This window comes from Neolamprologus multifasciatus, chromosome 20 (genome assembly GCF_963576455.1).
Source record: "Neolamprologus multifasciatus chromosome 20, fNeoMul1.2, whole genome shotgun sequence".
Taxonomy (NCBI): Eukaryota; Metazoa; Chordata; class Actinopteri; order Cichliformes; family Cichlidae; genus Neolamprologus; species Neolamprologus multifasciatus.
Window position 1 is genome coordinate 34,786,323 of NC_140458.1, and position 23,860 is coordinate 34,810,182.

General features: G+C 40.7%; 2 protein-coding genes across 2 annotated transcripts in view; both read right to left on the bottom strand.

Moving 5' to 3' along the window:
* csad (cysteine sulfinic acid decarboxylase) overlaps nt 1-23,860 on the bottom strand; it is a 294,077-nt gene that overhangs the window by 244,140 nt on the left and 26,077 nt on the right. The window lies entirely within an intron of this gene.
* Nucleotides 1-23,860, bottom strand: part of LOC146495445 (chemokine-like protein TAFA-2) — a 104,934-nt gene that overhangs the window by 15,381 nt on the left and 65,693 nt on the right. The gene's annotated exons all lie outside the window — the stretch shown is intronic.

Here is a 23,860-nt window from a genome sequence, read left to right on the forward strand (position 1 = left end):
ATAATAATGAGTGTTTCTCCATATATTGTTTGGTTGCACTTCCAGTTTGCTGCAGTACTAATGAAGGGTACATTTGGAAAGTCCCTTCACATCTCCTGTAACTACCACTTTGTGTGCAAATTTCTATACACACATTTGAATCAGTCAGCCGTGTGCTTAATTAACAAGTCAACCCCGAGCACAGAAGTCCCTTGAGTCAGCTAAGAGAGAGGGAACAAAGAAATCGCTCCACATTTGAAGATTTGTGATGCCAACACATGGCCCTTTCATACCAGCCTTTCATCAAATACATGAAAATGTCAAGGACAAACAATAAGCCTTGTCAGGAGCACTGTGTGCAACTATGCAGTGCGACTGTTTGTGTGCAAGTTTGACAGCTTACACGCAATATGTAATTACAGTGAATCTGCTCATGTGTTCAGATGCGTTTGACTTTGTTTTTCACGTACGCGTGACGTGCAGCAAATGCACATACATGTTCAGTCTTTCAGCTGTGAACTTCGGCATGTGTGTGTGTGTGTTTGGGCTTTTCAAACAGTTGTTGGAAGTTGCAGTTATTTCCATTACAAAGAGTCAGCCCAGGGTGCAACAAAGGGTGCACACTGCATGGCAATGAAAACGAAAGCAGAAAACAATGACTTTGTTTAAAGAGCATTTAAAAACGAGGCAAGTTGAAGCGAACGACCCAGCGAATATGTTAAGCAGGCTAACAAATATTTGAAAAGTTCTTAATTTGCTCTGTTGATGAGAAAAAGACAAAGCAGCAGTCCTGCAAAGCCCAGTCCAATTAATCTCTCTGTGAAAAGCGCACTCTGTCGCTCTCCCATCTCTCTCTCATCTTTCTTTCAGATTTCTCTTTTTGCAGCACTAGGAGTCAGGCCAAAGGGTAAAGATAATTGTTGACTGATCTGTCCATCTGGCTGTCCATCAATCCAACACTTTGATGTGCAAAACCAGCCACCGAACAGATTGCACTGATATTTCGATTTCTATAGAAGAAATATCTGCATGCATTTGGAGATTTTTCAAAAAGAAAATTCTTCTGTAGAGATTCATTATAATTCAGTCTCAAGTCAAATATTAAACTACTGTAGTTACTGGTTGGAATGCTGAGTAATAGATGGACATTCAGGCACCTCGAAGGACAATTCGCTTGACCTTCCCTCTGTTGACTCACACAGTGTGCGCATAAGCCCACTGGGTCTTGGTGTATTTTGGTTATAACATGACCCCTCACCAGCAACCGACTCTGGATTGTGTTAGACTGCATGCAAGACAATTAATGGTGTGTTTGCTTTAAACCTTTTCTTCACAGTACTGGGCAAAGTTCTTGAGCAGTAACATTTTAGAGATTCTTTTTATTTAGTTTAAAATGCTGTATTTCCATTTACGCTTGCACATTTCACTAAATCGCTTCAACTGTTTCCCATTTTCCTTGCAAAATATAAAGAAATGAGGGTTGACAAAAGACATTTGCACAATGCAAGTTCTCCAGAACACAAATTATATGGACTTTCATGATGATGTGCATTCTCCTCATCAAATATATGAACTATTTTATAATTATATATCCTAAAATATTACATTATATATCCTATAACAACTGCATAATGTTCATAATCATTTCATCATCTTTCCTAACAGTTTCTTCCCTTAACTCAAAATACATGGAGTGTGTATAGATTGCATGTGGGCTTTAGAGCTTTCTTTGAATAACTCTTATTTTCCATTTTCCCTTCTCTTTCTTGTAGAACTAATTGCTTTTTTTTCCTCTTAGAAGCTTGACAGATACAAAGCCGAGGAAAATGAACACATACAGAGTAAACACCTTAACTGAACCCCCCACAGGCGCACACAACCCTTGGCCCATTTTTAGGCTCGGCACCTGCAGTAGTAATTGACTCAGCATTAGTAAGAGCAGCCGCACACAGAGCTCAGCAGGAGGGGAGGAGTAAAGGAGGTCGCGATGTGGATTCTACCAAAGGAATGTAAAGGTTCACTGCGTCTTGAACACACATATTAATGTTAATTAATTCAATTAATTTTGTAATTACTATGATTTGAGACACATGGTAAAATAAAGATTGACGTAAAACCTACGACAGAAGTGATTTTTTCTTTTTCTGGCAGATCATTTCTTTATTTTCTTCATTCTTTGACTTGTAGCTAAACTGATTTTTTTGAAATTTGTTTTGATTGAAGTTATTTGTGGTTTAAACAGAAACGGTGGTAGCAACACTGCTGAAAAATAGTTAAAGATCTTCTGGGAATAACTTGTTTATTTGACATCATTTTGAGGAAGCTTTAGTCCTGATTTCATATTTAATAACATGGGCAGCATTCGTCTTTATTTATCTCGCACTGTGAAATCCTAAAGTAGGATTTTGATCCCAGTCACACAGGTCTTGAGACTGATTGGTGGCCATCTAACCGCCATTTACAGGAGCAGCTGATGAGTGATTGCTAGAGGTTGCTGGCAGTTGCTGTGAGATCAATTGCTAAACCACAGAAAAGCCACAAGGAAAAAGTAGTAATCCTGGAAGGTACTGACTTGTCTGCAAACTTAGACTTAGACTTAGATCCTCCCGCGCCGATCGACAAGGAAACGCCATCGAACTCGGTCTATCGATGTTGTTACTTCATCCCATGACAGTTCGACTGAACGTAAATCTTCAAGGAAAGTCCTCCTCCATGTTATTTTAGGTCTTCCTCGCCGTCTCTTTCCATTTTTCGGGTTCCACAGAACGGCGACACGGGCAGGTCAGGGTCCGGTACCCGAAGGATGTGACCGGCGAATCTGAACCGACGCTTGGTGACTTGGACATGGAGCGGCTCTACTCCCGCACGGCGATATACTTCTTCATTGGTAATGCGATCCCGATATGTGATCTTGAGCAGCCGTCGAAGACAACGTTGTTGGAAGACGTCAAGATGGTGGTTGATCTTTGCAGTTGATTTCCAAGTCTCCGCTGCACACAGTGCCGTCGGTATAACGATGGTCTTCAGGAGCCGCAACTTGGTTGCCTGCAAACAGTCGCTTACTAACCACCAAGTTCGGGAGGTTGAGTGGGTCGTCCAATCATTCTCAACTCCAGTCTGCATGGTGAAGAACTCCGAGTAGCCCAAAAGTGTTGCATGAATATGTGAGTAAACGAGGATTGTAATCAAAAGCACTTTGAGTGCTCAGTTGGAGTAGAAGAATAATATACGAGAACCATCTATTTAGCATAACTGAAACTTGGAGAAAGAATGATAATGTTGCCCTTCCAAGTAAAAGATGAAACTAACATTTTAAAAAGGCACCACATCTCCTTTAAAAGCAAACAGTCACCGTGTTAGGTTTGTGTTTACTTTTCATAGTTCCACTGCTGCTCAGAGAGTTCTGGGCAAGTGTTTGGAGACGGATTTTTGTCTTTCCTGCAGCCTTCGGGCAACTGTGGCATTCTTCAAGTGACTAGTTGCAAGGAGGATCAATCACTTGCCAACTGGTTGGAGAATGTGCATTTTCCCTAGCCGAGGTGGGGCCTTACCTTATACTAAAACTTTTTGTTTCAATTCAGTTCAATTTAAATTCAAATTTATGTTAATAGCGACAAATCACAATAATTGTCACCTCAAGACCCTTTATATTGTAAGGTAAAGACTCTGCAATATTACAGAGAAACCCCAAACAATCATACAACCCCCTATGAGCAACCACTTGGCGACAGTGGGAAGGAAAAACTCCTTTTTTACAGGAAGAAACCTCCAGCAGAACCAGGCTCAGGGAGGGGCAGCAAAAAGACACACTGTGGAAGAGAACGAGAGATTAATAATAACTACTGATTGAATCCATGGTGGTGTATAAACACAGGGAGAGTTAAAAGGATGAAGAAAACAGCCCCTGGCAGTCCAGGCCTATTGCAGCATAACTAAGAGAGACAACTGATCCAACTGGAACTCGTAGCTTCATCAAAAGGGAAAGTTGTACTCTTAAATACCCTAGGAACCACAAGTAACCCAACAATCTGAGAATGAAGTGCTCTACTTTTATGATTAGGCTTAAAACATTCCTTTTTCCTGAAGCATATAGTTAGAACTGGATCAGCTGCCTTAGTTATACTAAAATAGGTGTAGTATTTCTTCTTCAGTCACCTTTCTCACTCATGTGTTAACAGACCTCTCTGCACTGAATCATACTTGTTATTAACCTCTGTCTCTCTTCCACAGCATGTCTTTATCCTGTCTTCCTTCTCTCACACCAACCAATCACAGCAGATGGCCCCGCCCCTTCCTGAGCCTGGTTCTGCTGGAGGGTTCTTCCTGTTAAAAGGGAGTTTTTCCTTCCCACTGTCGCCAAAGTGCTGCTCATAGGGGGTCATATGATTGTTGGTTTTTTTTCTCTGTATGTATTATTGTAGGATCTAAAGCACCTTGATGCAACTGTTGTTGCGATTTGGCGCTATATAAATAAAACTGAATTGGATTGAATTGAGCCTGATTATTTAAAACCTTACATGCAAGAAGAAGGACTTTAAATTAAATTCTGGATTTAACAGGGAGCCGGTGACTATCAACATATGCTGCTGAATACTTTTAAGGATTGTTTTAGGTAGTTGAATGTATTTGTTTCATACCAGTCTCCTTTGCAGTAGAGAAAGAACGTGCATTTAATTAGCCGTTGTGGTTTGGTAATTCCCTTCAGTAGCCTGTGATATAGAACTTGGTGGGGTGTTTGGTTTGGGTGTTGAAAAGTAAACTGGACAAAGACAGAAAGCATGCACTCCGTGTTTGCTTGGACGACCATACACACAGAGGAAAATTGCATTTTCCTAAATTTCTTTCAGTGCACACAGCTGCTGTTGGTGGTGGATATGTTGTTGGCAGAACGGCTCTTTTTGGTTAGCTGGCTGCACCTGCAGGCTTTACAGTGTTGAGAACTTTTTTTCTCAAATAAAAAGAGGGCACAATTCATAGAACTGGATTTCATAAGGTTTTAGCACTCGCATGTGGAAACAGCTCTGGAAAACCATATGTGGGTGGGGGTGGGGCAGGGGTCGTTAGCTCAGTAATACAACTGAAGGTGTCAACAGTTTGAGGCTGTGTTATGCCAAGATTTTAATAATTACCAGTTTGGCAGATATTGAGTCAGGCAGGGGGCCACAGCCTCCAATAAACTCTGATAAACATTCAGCTGAATTACTCAGAACACGACACACTGCAGTTTGTGTATTTAAACACACACACACAATACATATCCACGTAGAAGCTGTGCTCATTTGTGCATTTAGTGCTCAAATAAAAACATGGAAATGGAAATGTTGCCGTCTTTAGTGTATATGTGTGTGTGTGTGCACCATAATGTGTATTTACTGGAACTGAAAATTCCCATTCTATTTCAGAAACAGCACCTGCTTTCATCACGATCTCTTTCTCACCCACCCCTCCGCCTTTTACTCCTTCTTCTCCTCCTCCTCATTTGCTTCATCTGCTTCACCTCGCCCTACTGCTATTTCACAAATGACCCCTCCTTTTCTCGGCCTCTCTTAGCCACTTCAGCGTCCCATTTTTCCTCTGCTCCCTCTCGCTCGTAGCTCACCACAGCAAACTCAGCAGGGTAGGAAACTATTATCCTCAATCACAGGCCCTAAATCAGAGAATTTTCTACACTTGCTACAATGCGTCCTCCCTCTCTGCTGCTTTTTCATCTTCGTGGCCATTTCATTCCCTCTCTACCCCCCCAACCCCCACCCGTATTTTTCTCCTTGGCACGAGGACTTGTTATCCCTGCCTCTCTTAATACAGCAGTGGCTGTTAACCCCATTTACTAAGGATGACATGCAACTGACAGACTAACAGATGGACAGATTGCCCCGACTCAGAACAACCAGGCACTCTGTGTGGGTGTCTGTGTGTGTCTGTGTAAGCACTGAGATAGCTGTCTTGGTCCCAGTGGGGTGCCACTTTCAAATGTCATTCCTGCCACTGGGGACCTCTCCCGCTTTCTCTCTCACAGACACTCACACACAAACAGAGTTAAATACACAAGCACAGACACAAATGTACGTGCACGTCTATGAGGAACCTGTCAAAATGGGAAACACAAATCTTTCTAGTTAGCGCTGTAAATATTTAAACAGTTCAAGCCCTTGTGTTTCAGGATCTGTCAAATGTTAACACAATACTTGTAAAAAGTAGAAAGAAAAAGTCACTGGTTACCCTTTTATATGACACTGTATGATTTAGGTGACTGAATCTGTTACTTTTAAGGTCCCAGCTGGCACTGGGCAACATTTTGTGAATGCTGGAGCTGTAACTAGAGACAGCCACAGAAAAACGAGCAGCGTAGGGAAAAAGTATTTAAATTATTATTTCATTTACTAAAGGAAGAAAAACCAACCTGAACCTCTGTGCAAAAGTAAATCACATAATCAGTGAGTCCTCAAAGGAACTTCAGACCATCACATTACCACCACCACGTTTGACCTTTTTTAGGATGTCAGACTAATCAGACTAAAGAGACAAAAGGTAAACACAACACAGAGACAGAGGACTATGAAAATAAAACAGGAAGTAACACACACTGAGACTCAGACTAAGACACATGAACTTGGGGATAAACATGCACGATCTGATATCCTCGTGTTGGTGTTGTTCCCAGATCATCATACTAAAGGTTGTTCCAGGATCAACATTGCAAGTGACCAATCAGAATGTTGTGATGTCATACTTTTGCGACTTCGGGAAAAACCGGCGTAAAACAAAAAACTGTACTTAAGCTGCGAGAAACCGCCTTTGTCCGCCGATCAACGGACCCTAACCCTTTAATAAACGCTAAGCAGAATTGATATTGTCCTTGCAACATTGGAATTTCATAAATGCACGAATGGGTTGGTGCGCAAAAGAATAACGTCACAATAATGTGATTGGTCACTTGCAATGTTGAACCTGGAACAACATTTTCATGATGATCTGGGAACAACACCAACACGACGATATCAGATCATCCGGATAAACATACATAGAAACATGACAGACCGGAGACACGACCTGGGAGAATGGACACAGAAATGAACTAATATCATGAGGAACTAAGGGCTGTAAGAAAAGATAAATTCAGTAGCCCAAAGTAGTAATATTATACTTTTATATTATATTATATATACACTAAAAACACTATCTAGGCTACTTACATTTGATTTATGCTGTGTCACTGCTACAGTGGTGCTCCAAGCACCTCATGGCAATGGATTCATCCTTTGAATGAGGCAACCTCTAATCAATGCCATAGGCTCATCGGAAAAGGAGGATGGAAAACACCCTTGATGTACTTAAACTTATAAATGCTGCTGGCTGCAAGCTGTAACCACTATTTGTCTTTTTTTTCCATCATCAGATCACTATTGCAAGGCTCACCCCTTGTAAACCCAACTGCCCAGAGCCAGTTGGGATTGGCTGCTACCCCCAGGAGACCCTAGTTCAGTAAGAGGTTAACAACATGTCTGCACTGATAGACCTGTTAATGGACAGACTAAATAAATAACAACCAACCAAACCAAAGAATTGGGGAAAAGTCCAAAACTCTGCAAACATGCAAGATTTCATCATAGGTCTTATGTTTCAATAGCAACACTTTATGCAATTAATTCATTTTTTGATGTCTTCAGGCTCTACTCTCCAACCCCAGCAGTAACCTTGATCTCTACAACCTACAAGTCGTCACAAGTCATCAAGCTTCCTCTGAATCCTCGCTTCTCAGCTGTAGCTCCGTCTCCTCCCTGTTATTTTCTGTTTGTGTTTTCACAGCAGGAGACGGCTTTGACTCTGATACAGTGAGGCATACCGAAACTGACACTTTCTGTATGTCAAGCCCCCAGCAACCGCGCAGGGCTGCAAACGTGATGACGGTGGTAAAGTGGTAACAGTCAAAATTACAGCTCTGGTAACATCACGAGTAAAGAAAACAGCTGCAAAACTAATCAATTAACAATTTAAGGAGCTATATTAGGAAACTGCTTCCATGTGAGAGCCAGAGTCGGGTTGATGTGACTGTCAGTATGTGTTGTGTGCACAGCCTGAATGAACGGGATATCTGGACTCATCAACATCTGATGCCTCATGTTAACCCTTTAAGACCTACCATAGAACCAAGTCAGCCAGAGCTTATATTATATGTTTACATGCTGTGGAGCCATTTTTGGGAGCATTTCAAGTTGCTGTACATCAATACAACCATTACAGTCTACATTTTAATAATATGTCTGCATTAAGTGCATAGTAATTACATAAATTGCAAAAAAGTGCAATAAACTACAAAAAAATTGAAAATCGTTTTTGCTTTTTTAACATATATTTCTAGTTAGAGAAATTTAAGAGGCTTATCCCTCAAAACTGTAAATACAAAAAAGTTGCACAAAATAGTTTCCCACCACAGGAAATTTATTTTGAGTGTCTTCATAGTTTTATTTTTGAAATACACCAATTTTTATACACTGCAGGAAAAACGAAAATAAATATTATAATGCAAATTTGCAAAAAAGCAGCATATGCATCAAAATAAACTATTTCCAGCAGTGCAATATGAGTCCTAAGCATCCCAGAAACCACACAGAAAGTCATAAAGTCAAACATAACTTTTAAAAACACCAGTATAGGCTCATGAGGCCCTGATGGTAAAAAACTACATTTCCGCGAAAATGACCGGATCGGCAAAGCGTGTTTCTGGAATATTATGTCTTTGTTGCTGCAAGTGCTTTTTATGCAGTTTTTGCAAAGCTTTATGTGGAAGGAAACTGTGACCGAGGACAAGCTGATGGCATAAGATGTAAGTACAACTCCTCCGGTTTCATATGCAAAAACAATTATTGCGCTAGCTTACGTGGTTGCAGAGCTACCGGGATTTAAAAATAGTTACGCAAAACGGAGCGTGCCCGCTCTGACCGGTTTTAAAGGGTTAAACACTGAGATGGTTTGCTGGCAAAACAGCAGCAGGAGTTGACAGTCCCTCATCGGGTGTAATTAACGTGCTGGCGTGATGAACGGAAATACCAGCGAGGTAAACGTCCCCTCTGGTTTTGTTTGCTTTTAGTTGCGGGCTTCACAATCTTCTAATTGCATCCAGAGCTCTCGCATGCTGTTAAAGTTTGACCAGCACAAAAACAATTTAGTAAATCAGATGTTTGTTATCATTATTATTTTGTTCTTCAGGTGTTTTTCCCCTCTGCTCTGACCCTTCTGGCACAGCTCCAGCCAAGAAATTAGCATGAAATTACTTTAAGTGCCCATAGCACACTCTAGATGTTCTCTATACATCACATATTAAGTATGTATGAATATTTAAGGTTTTCCTTTAGGCCCGTATTATTCTATTCACAAAGAGCATATTTTGAAATGGAAAATTAGTCCTGAAAGCTCGCCAAGTTCATTAGACATACAAAATACATTTCTTAGTGCATGTGTGTGCCCATCAGCACATGTACGTCCATGCATTTGTGTTAATAATTAGATTATATTGGCCGCTGAGATGGCAGCGTTTGTTCTGAATCATAAACACGGAGCAAATTAAAATTCTGTTTAAGAGCCTGCCAAGAAAATTAGCATGGAGAGAAAGGAGGCACGCACACTCGACCACTAGTGTCTTCTCCCCTCAACCCTGTTTTCTATTCACTTCTGTGTCAACAACTCCAGCACACGTCTCTCCTCATCTTCTGCCACAGCATCTCTGTGCGATGGTAATTCATAGAAGTAAGTGCTGGAGGGAAGTGGCTTTTTTCTGACAGGAGACGGTGCCCCGGTGTAGATACACAAGAACTATATGAGCACTGCACTTTCTGCGCTGTGCTCATATTTCAATTCAATTCAATTCAATTCAATTTTATTTATATAGCGCCAAATCACAACAAATGTCGCCTCAAGGCGCTTCATAGATACAGAGAAAAGCCCAACAATCATATGACCCCCTATGAGCAGCACTTTGGCGACAGTGGGAAGGAAAAACTCCCTTTTAACAGGAAGAAACCTCCGGCAGAACCAGGCTCAGGGAGGGGCGGGGCCATCTGCTGTGACCGGTTGGGGTGAGAGAAGGAAGACAGGATAAAGACATGCTGTGGAAGAGAGACAGAGATTAATAACAGATATGATTCAATACAGAGAGGTCTGTTAATACATAGTGAGTGAGAAAGGTGACTGGAAAGGAAAAACTCAATGCATCATGGGAATCCCCCGGCAGCCTACATCTATTGCAGCATAACTAAGGGAGGATTCAGGGTCACCTGGTCCAGCCCTAACTATATGCTTTAGCAAAAAGGAAAGTTTTAAGCCTAATCTTAAAAGTAGAGATAGTGTCTGTCTCCTGAATCCAAACTGGAAGCTGGTTCCACAGAAGAGGGGCCTGAAAACTGAAGGCTCTCCCTCCCATTCTACTTTTAAATACTCTAGGAACAACAAGTAGGCCTGCAGAGCGAGAGCGAAGTGCTCTAATAGGGTGATATGGTACTACAAGGTCATTAAGATAAGATGGGGCCTGATTATTTAAGACCTTGTATGTGAGGAGCAGGATTTTGAATTCAATTCTGGATTTAACAGGAAGCCAATGAAGGGAAGCCAAAACAGGAGAAATATGCTCTCTCTTTCTAGTCCCTGTCAGTACTCTTGCTGCAGCATTTTGGATTAGCTGAAGGCTTTTCAGTGAGTTTTTTGGACATCCTGATAATAATGAATTGCAGTAGTCCAGCCTGGAAGTAATAAATGCATGAACTAGTTTTTCAGCGTCACTCTGAGACAGGATATTTCTAATTTTAGAGATGTTGCGCAAATGGAAGAACGCAGTCTTACATATTTGTTTAATATGTGCGTTGAAGGACATATCCTGGTCAAAAAGGACTCCAAGGTTCCTCACAGTGTTACTGGAGGCCAAGGTAATGCCATCCAGAGTAAGAATCTGGTTAGATACCATATTTCTAAGCTTTTCAGCGCCGAGTACAATGACCTCAGTTTTATCTGAGTTAAGAAGCAGAAAGTTAGCGGCCATCCAAGTCTTTATGTCTTTAAGACATTCCTGCAGTTTAACTAATTGGTGTGTGTTATCTGGCTTCATGGACAGATAGAGCTGGGTGTCATCTGCATAGCAGTGAAAATGTATGCTATGTCTTCTAATGATGCTGCCTAGGGGAAGCATGTATAATGTAAACAGAATTGGTCCTAGCACTGAACCCTGTGGAACTCCATAATTAACCTCAGTGTGTGAAGAGGACTCTCCATTTACATGCACAAATTGGAGTCTATTAGATAGATATGATACAAACCACTGCAGTGCAATACCTGTAATACCTACAGCATGTTCTAATCGCTCTAATAGAATATTATGGTCAACAGTATCGAATGCTGCACTAAGGTCAAGAAGGACAAGCACAGAGATGAGTCCACTGTCAGAGGCCATAAGAAGATCATTTGTAACCTTCAATAAAGCTGTTTCTGTGCTGTGATGAGCTCTGATATTGTGTTTGCTGATCACAAATACACTGATCAATGGCACTAATGTCCCTCTCTGTTATGATAAACACCGAGTCCTGTGGGGGGGAAACCTGAGAGGAGGGAAGAAGAGATGTCACTAGAGGACATGCTTCATCTTAAGCACTTATTTAGAATTGTTTGCATATTTATGGATAAGAAACATTCCTGGAAATAACATTTTGTGAAGAAAAGATTTTTATTTGATCCTTTTCTTCAGCGTTGGTGTAATGGATTTACAGAGGGACTCAATTTAAAAACGTCTCACAGAGCGCTGTTTTTCTATGACTTGTGCAAGATCCAAGGTATCAGTAAAATGAAAAAACAAGTAGCTAAGCTTTGGAAGATACACATCTTATTCTGCTTATTTCCTCGTGGCTATTCTGAGAGGAAAGAAATCTTTCCCACTAACCAGAATTTAATAAATACAATTTTTTTTTAAGGCAGAATGGAATAAAGCACAGATTTAGAAACAAAATAAGTTGGGTTTTATTTCCACACGGGCAGCTTGGAGAACACGTTCTGACTAATTGCCATACAGCATTTTTAACAACTGTAACAAATGACCATCAAAACATGCATTCAATTATCAGAATATGGAGCAGCGGTTGATACTTTTTTCTCAGTTATGGAGAATATTCCTCGTTCCCAAAGCTCAACAGACAACAGAACAATAATCTCATAATTGCTCGTTTCCCTTTCGGCCCCTCTCTCAATCTCTCTGCTCATACACGGTAGCTGGAGTCATAATTCCTTCAGCAGCTACAGGGCTGAGTCGCTTCCACGTATGTCACTAATGACGCTTTGCTAAAAACGACTGATGCTGTTATTTTTCTTGGGGAAGCAGCCTCAACACAAAGTGAACAAATGGAAGTTGATCAGAATTAAAACATCAGCCAGAAAACTTGCTTCCTCTTGGAAAAAGTGCAGATTGATTTTGTTTTTTTTTCTCGACACAGCATCCACTCTGTCCCTAGTTCCCCCCCACACCCCGCCCCGTTTAGCATCCCCGAACGAGTGAGTGGGTGAGTGAGTGAGTGACCACAATTGGAAAGTGTTTGCTCGCAGCAGGATTTCCTGCATGCACGATGTGATAAAAATAACAAGTGTAAAAGAGAGGGAAAAACACTGGCATCTGGCTCGTCGGGATTTAAATTTGAAAGGGAAAGGAAAATACCGTGGGCGTCCACACAGAGGGGCTCATCCCTGTCAAAAAATAAAAAAATACCTTGCCATAAATCATCCAACCGTTTTAGATCAATCAGCATGAAAACAAGCACGCAGAAAACATACCCTCAACATCACCCAAATACTCACGGCTCTCTGATTGGATTAAGCTCTCTCCTCACTTCTGTCATGCAACTCGCTCTCTTACACCTCAGCAAAGTGATTTATGCTTTTTATTGTCAAACTACTCCCATCTGCCTCCACCACATACCTATCCACCACCCGCCTCTCCTCCATCTCTGTACTAATCACCCTCACTGATATGAGACCAGCTTGTGCCAGATTGTCTCTTAGTCACCCACACCACATCCCTGCTTCTCCATCATTGATTTTCATGCAGTTTTAATGCAGTTCAAACAAGGGAATTATCTCTCCACACCACCAGCACAACTACTGTCTTGCTAAATCATACAGGATATTAGTTCATGTGACAGGGGGAGCCTGGTGACACATGGCGTGTCCTGACATATTAGCAAGCGCGCCGCCGCCGTTGCCGCCACCCCGCAGCAGACAATTTGTACTAATTTGTGCTCCAGGCGAGATATTAGGATGGTGAATTTGATATCAATTCTTAATATGTTCGGATGTATTAACACACCATTACCACTCGAGCATTAAGATGAGGCAGCATGTGTGCGTGAGTGCACGTGTGCATGAGACACTCAAGTTTTAAACCTTCGTGGTTAATTGTTCACTGCTGACTGATGGCGACTTTTCAAGAGCCCTCCAGGAATGTCCGGGTTTCCATACCCATCTGTATAATTTGCCTCCATTTTTCTGCTGCCCACTCTGTCTCGGAGGTTGGAAAGCTACCCCTGTCAGTATTTGCATCTTTTTGTCCTCTCCTACAGATGTTTCAAATGTGTATTGTGGGGGAGCTCGAATCAAACATCTTTTCATTTCTTTGGCCTAAGCTGTCGTCTCTCTTTCTCTACCTCCTCCAGTCTCTCTTTCTCCTTCTCTGTGTCTTCCTGGCAGACCAATACAGAGGCAGAAACACAATGACTGTGTTCAGTCCAACCCCCCCTCCCTTTCCTCCAGTTTTCTCTTTGTCAGTCAGCAAACGAGAGGTTTATAGCACAGCGGCCATGTTGATGAGGATTTCACTCTGTCTGAATTCTCTCGCTGTCAGAGGAATAAGGACGGACACTCATAAATGTCAGACATATTTTACTTTAACACGTCGCCGTGCGTTTGTGTGTGCGCACGTGTGTGAGTTATGGTTGGTGTTTATATCAATGCTGTAGCTACGTCATTTCACAGATCTAGATAAATGGTCTGTTATCGGCCTGTTTACTCTCTGTGAGAGACCGGACAGTCCCATATGTTACACCAGGCGCCACCAGCCAGTTCACAGCATACCGACGCCGCCGTCATCTGCAAACCTTGAAAATTAGACAGATACAGCCTGTCGCGGCTTTTTTTGGAACAGTAGAGGGACGAGTGAAAATCCCCCAAAACACACTTTGAAATAAGCTTTCTTGAGAATGAAACAGTGTCGTTGCACGGTCATACAACAAACATGAACATGAAATATTATCAAAGAAATGGAGCATTATTCACGGTGCATTTTACATACAGGCTCACATATAATCTGTAACTCAGTATTACAGTTATGCTACCGTTACAGAGATACTCCAGCTCGGAGCAAAGGAAAGAAATTTTAGCACGTGTTCAATTTAGCTGTGACAAACTGTATTTTTTCCAGTGATATCAAGAGCAAAGCAACACTGATGAGCTTTGTTTTCACCCTTTTATCCTCAGAGAACTGGTTTCAACTTTTGAACACACTAATTCATTTATCAGCTACTTAAAGGGAGGTGCACCACAAACCTGCTTGTGAATGCTTTGGTTCTTCACAATACAAGCCTAAATGTTGCAAAATGATTGGTTGAAAGGCTATTTGTGGCTATAAAGTGGCTACAAAGCTAGCACAGGGCTCAAGAATATTAGCGATTCATTCATTTGCATGGAAAACACAAACACTCAGCAACTAATCGCTAAGCAGTAGCTAAACAAAAGTGCAACCAAACCGGAGACAGACTGAATTCAAAGTAAAAGTTTTGGCTTTTACTATCACTTCTCAATTAGCTGGTGAGTGTTCGCAGATAAGCAGCCATGCAGGCAACCTGCAACACACTAGACCTGTTCTGTTTTCAGCAGTGTTGGTCAAGTTACTTGAAAAAAGTAATCAGTAACTAATTACTGATTACTTCCCCCAAAAAGTAATCCTGTTACTTTACTGATTACTTATTTTCAAAAGTAATCAATTACTTAGTTACTTTTTAAAAACACGATTTACAACCTGAATAGGTGATAAAGTGATAGATCTTTCAGCCCAATTCTGCATAATTGTATTAATTATCTGCAACATTCTCTGACTGGGAGAAATTTGTTTAACATTTAAACCTATTTTCTGCACATAAAATAATTATTTTGTGTTTACACTCAGTCTTTCAAATAGATGCAAGTAAAACACAGCAGAAAATAAATAAAGTCAAAGACTAGCGGTCCTGTTGCTCTATTTTCACCTGTAAAGCAGGAGTGGGGTAGGCGGAGGTTTACCCTGGTGCAGGTGTGCAGCGGTCAGTGGAAGAATCCGCGAGTTTCCCATTACGTGGTAGCTACTCGGTGCTTGCTCGGAAGTTTAGGGGTTTTTTTGCTGTAAAAAGAAGTTTTCTTCCCACGCACAACGGACACTAATGTTTTTGTCACTTTTTATGGAATCAAACTCAAAGTAAGGTCAGTACTTCCACGCTTTAAACGCTGCACGCTCATACTCTCTCTGCACTCGATATATGATCCATTGTTGATCTGCACACAGCTGTTGTCACGAACGTCGCACTCGCTTACGTCACTGTCATGAGACATTCTCACAAAAAAATCACGGTTTTAGTAACGCAGTAACGCAGCGTTCCTACGGGAAAGTAATCTAATTACCGTTTTTGCAATAGTAATCCCTTACTTTACTCGTTTCTTGAAAAAGTAATCAGATTACAGTAACGCGTTATTGCCCATCTCTGGTTTTCAGTGCCGTCATTTTATCATAATCAACCTCCTGCAACCAGCAGCCAACTCGTTGGGGAATACACATTTTTCCCTGATACACATTCACAACATTTGTCCCATCTTTAGGCTTCATGACTAGCTTTAACAATCAGTTTCACACCGACTGTCAGGAACCTCTTTTAACCACCTTCAACCAGCTCATGCTCGTTTCCCCCAGTAACATGGTTGTTGCCAGCTGGTTACCAGGTAGTCACTGAGGCTTATGCAGATTGACAGATTAAGTATATCCAAGCCGCCACAACATTTTAGACTTTACTGAATAATGTAATTTCCTGTTTACTTCCAGCAGCAGAGATGAATCCACAACATGAACAGCATGTTCAGCTTTCCTTCAGTCTTGTTTTAATCACGTTGCTGTTTCAGTAACTTAAATTACCTCTCTGTATTCTTCAACTTTTCTGAAACCCTACTTGTCCCTCATTAAACTTGTTTTGCATCTTTCTTCAGTTTGTCCTCCATGGTTGGATTTCTGTAGACTCTTGTTGGCCTTCGTACAGATGAATTATTTGCTGTATCAGTTTTTTTTTGTTAATAAAACTTGACTTTTGCAACTGCTCTCTGTGTCCACAACTGGGTACTCTTTTAAATCAACCTTAACTCTTCATCCTTGAAAATAAGCAGTTCTGCCGAGCAGTTTTTGTAGGAATGTTACTGCGAAATACGAAAACGGAAAAATGGCACAATCAAAATATCTGAAACAGCCTTGAGGTTGCTCATGAATGTGCACCTTACAAACTAAAAATGTACATGTTGGCTATTCCACTTAAACACACACACACACACACACACACACACACACACACACACACACAGTACTTACGTCCAGTTATAACCAGTGATACTTCTATATGTGAGTATAGGGCAGAGGTTCCCAAAGTGTGGGGCTCTGCGCCATTGCAGGGGGGGGCGTGGTATGAAAAAAACAACAACAAAAAAAAACGCTTGGACACTGCTAGCATGACAGTTTTTGACGGGGCTCCCACACAAACGCAAATCAGGAGATGAAGCATCACTGAATATGTTTCCAAACCAACCTTTCAAGCCAAAGACTAGAAAATATGGTGAAGCAAATCTTCCCTTTGGTTTCACCTGCACAAGTGCCGAGGTAGGTCTCCCTGCAGGATTGGTTTTCCCTGCATCGGGAGCAGCGCTGGGCTCTCCAAATCACGGACAAACAGGATCCCACATTCTTGATTTTTAGTTCACAAACACTTCTTGTAATGACTAACTACTCCTGACATTTTGGAGATGTTTGCTCTTTATACAGTAAAGTTACAGCAGGATACAAATAACATCAGGCTGATGCAAAGATTCTTCTTGTAAAACAAAGGGGAGCCTGACAAAAACAGTTTGGGAACCACTTTATAGGGAACAAAAAATGAGTCCTGGTTTACTCTTTCACCTAAATTACAAATATCTTATCCACTGTTTGTGCTGTGATAAAGTTAAAGCCACACATTTAAACCAGTTGCACTACATATGGACACCTTAAGAGTCAATAGCATCTTTGGAGATATTTAACAGTAACGACACACTAAACTTCCCACTCTTGCAGATACAAAGGCATCACTGTTCCAAGCATCCACACAGGAAAGTCATTATAAATGTAATGTATCTATAATGCTGGAACATAATCACTCAATGTATTTCTATGATAGACATGCTTAATTCATATTTTACTTCAGACAGGTTATCTGATGGTGTCTATGACTGCTGCGTGAAACTTGTTGTTTCTTCTAATTCCTTTGCGTCAGCACTTTCTCTCTAACTACATTCATCAGGACAGCTCATCATCTTTCCACTCCTTCCCTCACTAGTCTCTCATCCCATCTCGCACTACCAAATGAAAGGGAAACCCTGGTGTGTCTGAGGCTGGCTGGCAGCAAAGCCAGAGGTGGAAAGATGAGAAGAGAGAGAGAGTGTGAGAGAGAGACATAAAGGCAAAGAAAAGGAAAAAGAAAAGAAAGGAAGCAGCCTGCTCTGACTGTAAATGCTACATGAAAACAGGAGAGTTTAAGCTTTAAGAGATGATTAAACTTTGTGGAATGAACAAGGTTGGGCAATTAATAAAATACAACCGAAGTTTCAAGTCTGTCTTATGCACCTAGGAAACCGTGAGAATGGAGAAGCAGTTATTGTTATAGCTCGCACGCTCATCTTTTGTTGACATCCCACAACATGAAACTGCTCATCTAAAGGCACCATTTCCTCACAGTGACAGAGATATTTTGCCTTTATTGTCGGGATGTCACTTAGAAAATGAAAAACATGTTGGTATTTTGTACTCGTTGTCTACTTCAGCTCTTCTGAATGTTAACTAATGTACATCATTGTTTTTATATGAATTAATTCAATTTTATTTATTTAGCACCAAATCACAACAACAGTTGCCTCAAGGTGCTTTATGTTGTAAGGTAAAGACTCTACAATAACACGAACAAAGAAACAGAGAAAACCCAACAATCATGTGACCCCCTGTGAGCAAGCGCTTTGGCGAGAGCGGGAAGGAAAAACTCCCTTTTAACAGGAAGAAACCTCCAGCAGAACCAGGCTCAGGAAGAAACGTCCATCTGCTGCGACCTGTTTGGGGATGACAACAGGAAAAAGATGTGCTGTGGAAGAGAGCCAGAGATTCAAAATAACATTACAATGGAAATAGATGTATGTTACCTTCCACCTACATGGATATAATCTTAATTTGACTTCTGTTTTATTTCTTTTCTACTTAAAACTGACCTTCAACACTCAGTAAAGTGCTACAAACATTTAATATAAGGGGAAGCTAATTTAGCACTGCCATATATCAGCAAAGTTGCAGTTTGTTTTGTTTTGTTGCTTTTTTTTTCACTTTAATTTTTCACTTGGTTTGTTTAGGAAATTCTTTGGTTTGGGATAAAACACAGTTCTTCACAATACAAGCCTAAATGTTGCAAAATGATTGGTTGAAAGGCTATTTGTGGCTATAAAGTGGCTACAAAGCTAGCACAGGGCTCACGCTGTCTTGGAATAACGGCAATAACATTGCAAAATGTGAATAAACAGTTTTTTGCAGAACTAAAGCTCAGTCATATCCAGTCCACACACAAACACTTGTTTTCACTGAGCCTGCCTGATTGGACATATTGGAAGTTTGCAGGTACGTACGAACAGCGCTTGAGTGACATTCCCCTCATCTTCTATGTGGGTGTTTTGCTGTAATAGACCTCTCTCACAGCAGCTGTTTTGCCATGGCATAGCAGGAATGACATTTATAACAACTGTCTTCCATTAAGGTGAGTTCGCCTTAGCATCTGGTACTGTTCCCGCTGGTTTACTGTCACAGTGTTGTGGCTTACCGGGGCACTTGATGGAATATAACCATCATTAATGAAACAGGTTTCACTTGTGCTTTTCCTTATATAACAAGTTAAGGGCATGCCACGAACACATTCTAGTAGTAAAGGACAACGTGCACATTTGTCATTACTATTACAAGAGTCTGCAAACATGTAATTTCCATCACAGCTCCATCGAACTTTTACTGGAGGTGTAATTAGGCTGAAAACACCTGTTTGATAGAACGGGGCTTTTAAAGGCCTCGGATGCCTACCGCACACCCACGCAGGTGTTTCCACTTATCTTTCCAGATTAGATCTCTCCTCAGGACAGTGCCCACTACAACTGCCTATGAATAACCCGTTGCACCTTAAACTTTACAATCCGAGCATAGCTCTGCACTGTGTGAATCTGAACAAAGGTCTGAGCAGCACAATAACTTCAAACAGCAGGACGCTGCTTAAATTGTTTTTCTTTTTGCATCTCTTTGGCTCTCAAAGCCCCACATTTTCTATTTATTTTTTTATTGGTAAAGGAAATAACAGCAAAGTGTTTGCAGCATGGCAAATATTCTGTATTTGCTTTAGGCGGCTGGTGTAACTCACTTCAGACCCACCAGGGGACATATTAAAGAACTCAGTTGAAAAGTTTCATTTTGAGAAAAAAAAAGAGAAGAAGAAGTAAAAACTTGATACATATTTCACAGTTTCTTCAGTTTTCTTAAAAGCATTTGTATTTTTTGTAATTCAGGAAGCTTCGAGGAAAGGCTGTGTTGTGTGCATATTTATATGTTTGCACAAAACTGTATTTTTATTGCTTCTCCTGTCCCCATGGCCGGGGCTCGGAAACACTCAGAAGTAGGTTGTTTGTTCTTTCTTTTTCTATTTGCATGTAGTAATGAAGTGTGCATCGTAGCTTTTTATAATGTGTTTTATTTAAATTCCACAAAAACATTTGTCATTTGTTTACCTTTAAATTGACCCAGCTTTAGATAAATACCACACAAGTCATCTCAGGGCATGTGCTATAGATATGGCATCATAACCTCTTTGTAAAGGGTTAACGTAGGTCGTCTCGGATCCATTTCTGCGACCGCTGTGTAGCTCAAGCATGCAGTCTCGTATTGATTTTCACACTGAATACTGTATGTGCTTCAGTACAAAGACAGACAGACACAGAAAATATCAAAAGTCCAGCAGGAGGCCGGGTTGATTCTGGTATATCTTCCTCACAGATGAAAAATTGAAGCGTTTCTATTAATCTGAACCAAAATAAGCATAAAACACTCAGTGAGGGATTGAGTGATTTGGCTTTAATGCAGCCCACAGAGTATTTACAGTGGTGTTCTGCAAGGATTAGTTGCATGAGAGGATTAGTCAAGCTGCATTACTGCTGTTTTATTTAACTCACAACAGCAAAAGACTAAAAATAAAAGCCTCTTAAACACATTTAGGCTACATGAGAGGCCAGCCTGGACACTTTGACAAACATGATGTTTGTGTCCTCTTTAAAGACCTGTACCGGAAAGAGATGTGCAAAACACACCCACGCACAGACACACACAGACACACACTTTCTGCACTTAATCTATAATCTAGTAATCTGCTGAAAGTTGCCCTGTTCAGCATATGCTGTGCTTGGAGACACTGTGTCATATTAGTTAAGGCGATGATGCCGGTGAGAATAAAGCACATGCAGATACCGACAGAATCAACAGAGTGGGAAACTCTCGGAGAGAGCAGAGGATTAATGCAGACAGACTGGAAAAGAAGGAAGAGAAAGAATGAAATTTGCAGAGGCAGCACAACTCAGCCGTCTCTCCCTCTCTTTCAGTCTCGTTCTCTTTCCTTGCATCAGCACTGATCACATACATCAGTAAAGTAAAGAGCACCCCATCCATCAATGTATGACTCTGGAGCTGCTGTCAGGAATACTGAAGCTGCTCCTCACAGCCGTGCAAACACACAAAAGCACAATCATATGCATACTGCGCAATATATCAACATCAGCATTATACCAACCAAAATAGACGCCCTGTCAATGCGGTAAAGTTTGCTTCACTTGAAAATACACATATGGATTGCTCAAAATGTGCCTTTTACAAAATCACACTTATATTGAAGCAAGCGCAACTGGAAGAAAATATATACTTGCTCTGTGCTCGGCTCCCTTCAGCTATTTGCTTGATTTATTCTTCATGTCAAAACATGTTCTAGTCTTGGTCCAGGATGACCCTTTAATTTCTTCTTCATTTGCAGACTTGCTTCTAATAGCCGTGGTCCATTAGCAATAGACCTCAATACTTTAAATGTGCAATTCACTTGTATTTTTATTTTTATTTTTATTTTTATTCCTATTTATTCTATTTATCCCCTTTGTATATTTTATCTATATATGTCTTTGTATTTATATATGTGTGTGTGTGTGTATATATATATATATATATATATATATATAATATTCTTAACTTGTAACTTCTGTCAGTGCTGTGCTTTTTGGAAAACAAATTTCCCAGAGGAACCCACCCGAGGGATTAATAAAGTTTTATCTTATCTTATCTTATCTTATCTCTTATCTTATCTGCATCATTCTAACACAAATACTACTGAAAATCTGCTTCTGCGGCTGCCTTGTTAAATGAAGGTTTAAACTCATTTATTCTTTTTCATGTCAACGTATGCGAAGCTCCAATATAGGAGAAGTGTGTTTCATACAAGCTCTGCTGGGAAAACTGAAAAAAAAGGCCAGTCAATGCTACTTTACATCAAGCCAGCAGAAGACGAGCAACGCTTGGGGAGTGTGCATATGTGCCCAAGCTAAACAGGAATTAGGTTTATGATTTGCTGTTTAGTAGCATTAATCCATTCAGATCTTTCTTGGTACACATGGCTGAGAAAACAAAAGCTTTGGATGGAGTCCTGCATTTCCTGACAGACACAAATATGGAAATGGTTCAAAAGGTAACATCCAGCCGTTTGTTTGCTTTCCAAACACCTGGTCATTTGCTGAATCTCCTGAGATCAAACACAGAAACTGTGAACATGGGGAAAGAAAAGGGAGCGATATGAGAGCAAATGGACCCCAAGGAGGTCTAGCAAAAGGCTTTGATGTGCTCTGAGCCTGTTTACAAATTATACAATAACATTCAGAGGTGCGTTTTTCAATGGCAATTCATAACTATGAAAATAATAAACACCCACCGACTCAATGAAATACATCCTGTTTTTGACGGGCTCAGCTTTCTGGTTACAGTCCAAACATGAGGTGTAATGGCAAGTTTTTAATTTGACTGTAAGTGTGAATGTGAGCATTATGTGCAGCATGTGTTGCTCTAGAGCAGAGAAAAGCTCCAAACACTCAAAGCTGGACGGGACAAACATATAAGACAATGAATGAGTACAGACTAAGACACGATAACGGTAACAGCAGGCCAGAAAAAGTGGCTGTTATGAGCTTTGTTTTAACACAAAGGAAATTCAATCTGAGAACAACAGAAGCAAATCTCATAGAAAATAAACTGCAAATAATCAGTAGACTAGTCAATAGTCTCCCACAGACACACACACTGTAAAACCTAATAATGTGCCTTATTAAAAATATTAAGTAGAGTCAACTCGGTAATTATCAACTTGTTCTTAGCACTCAGTTTAAGTAAGTTACCAAAATTTTTGTTCAAAAAGATCAACTCAGTTTATTTCAACTAAGTCAGCTGGAAATGCTGCTTTTCAGTGGTGGGATGTATCTAAGTCCACTTACTCTATACTGTACTTAAATAGGTTCCAACGTGCTGCTTTGCCTCATTTCATATTTTACTTCTTTATCTGACAGTTTATATTTGTATGCGATCGACTTTCTGTGTTGTACGCTTGGTTTGAGGCTCTGGAACAGCACTCCCCACATTAAATCAAACTCTTGCAAGTCTAGAAAAGGAGCTGCTGGGCAGAAAGATTTTTAGTTTTCGTATATATTAGTAATTTTCAGAGTCATTTATATTAATCATGCTAAAGTTTAATCGTACTTTAGACCAGCCTGTTTTACTCCTCGCTTGTGCTTCGTGAGATTGTTTCTTTCCTGATCTTTTCCTGTCTTCTGTTATTAGACGTGAGATATGACTGCACTATGCTGTTGCTCTCAAAGGAATTCCAGCAGTTCTTGCTGTTGACTCCAGTAAATTCTACAAGACATGCTGCGTAAGTAAACACGAACAACAACAGTTTGGTCTGCATTTCTTGAAAGATCATATCTCACAAACCTAGTTTAGAAACTATCTGCACAAACTATCTGCACAGTATATAGTGAAGTCGTAAATTTGTTTTGCACCCACATTATTCTGCAGATCATCTGAAAGGTATATCAACACTTTGCAATTAAAATGAAATAATGAATTCATTTTACATCTAGATAGAATGAAAAGTTAGTGACCATGGTTGCATAGCCCTTTTTAAAAATGTGCTGTTATGGCGTTATTGTTTGTCGGGCGGCGGTCAGGGCTATCAAGGCACTGAATATCACCTGTGGGGACATTTGGGAGGTTGAGGGATGCTGACCTCAATAAACAGCTTGGGTATCTGCGGCTGTATGTTCTGCACACTGAGAGAGGAGCTGAACTATCAACTATCACCACATGATGGTGAGTTGGATCAGGTGGCGGGGGAGGATGCCGGACACACCTGACACACTCAAACATATAGTGTCGACTGGGGACGCCTGGTAGAAGCTGTGGTTCAGGAGATCTTCAACTCCCAGTTCAACAGTGGCAGGC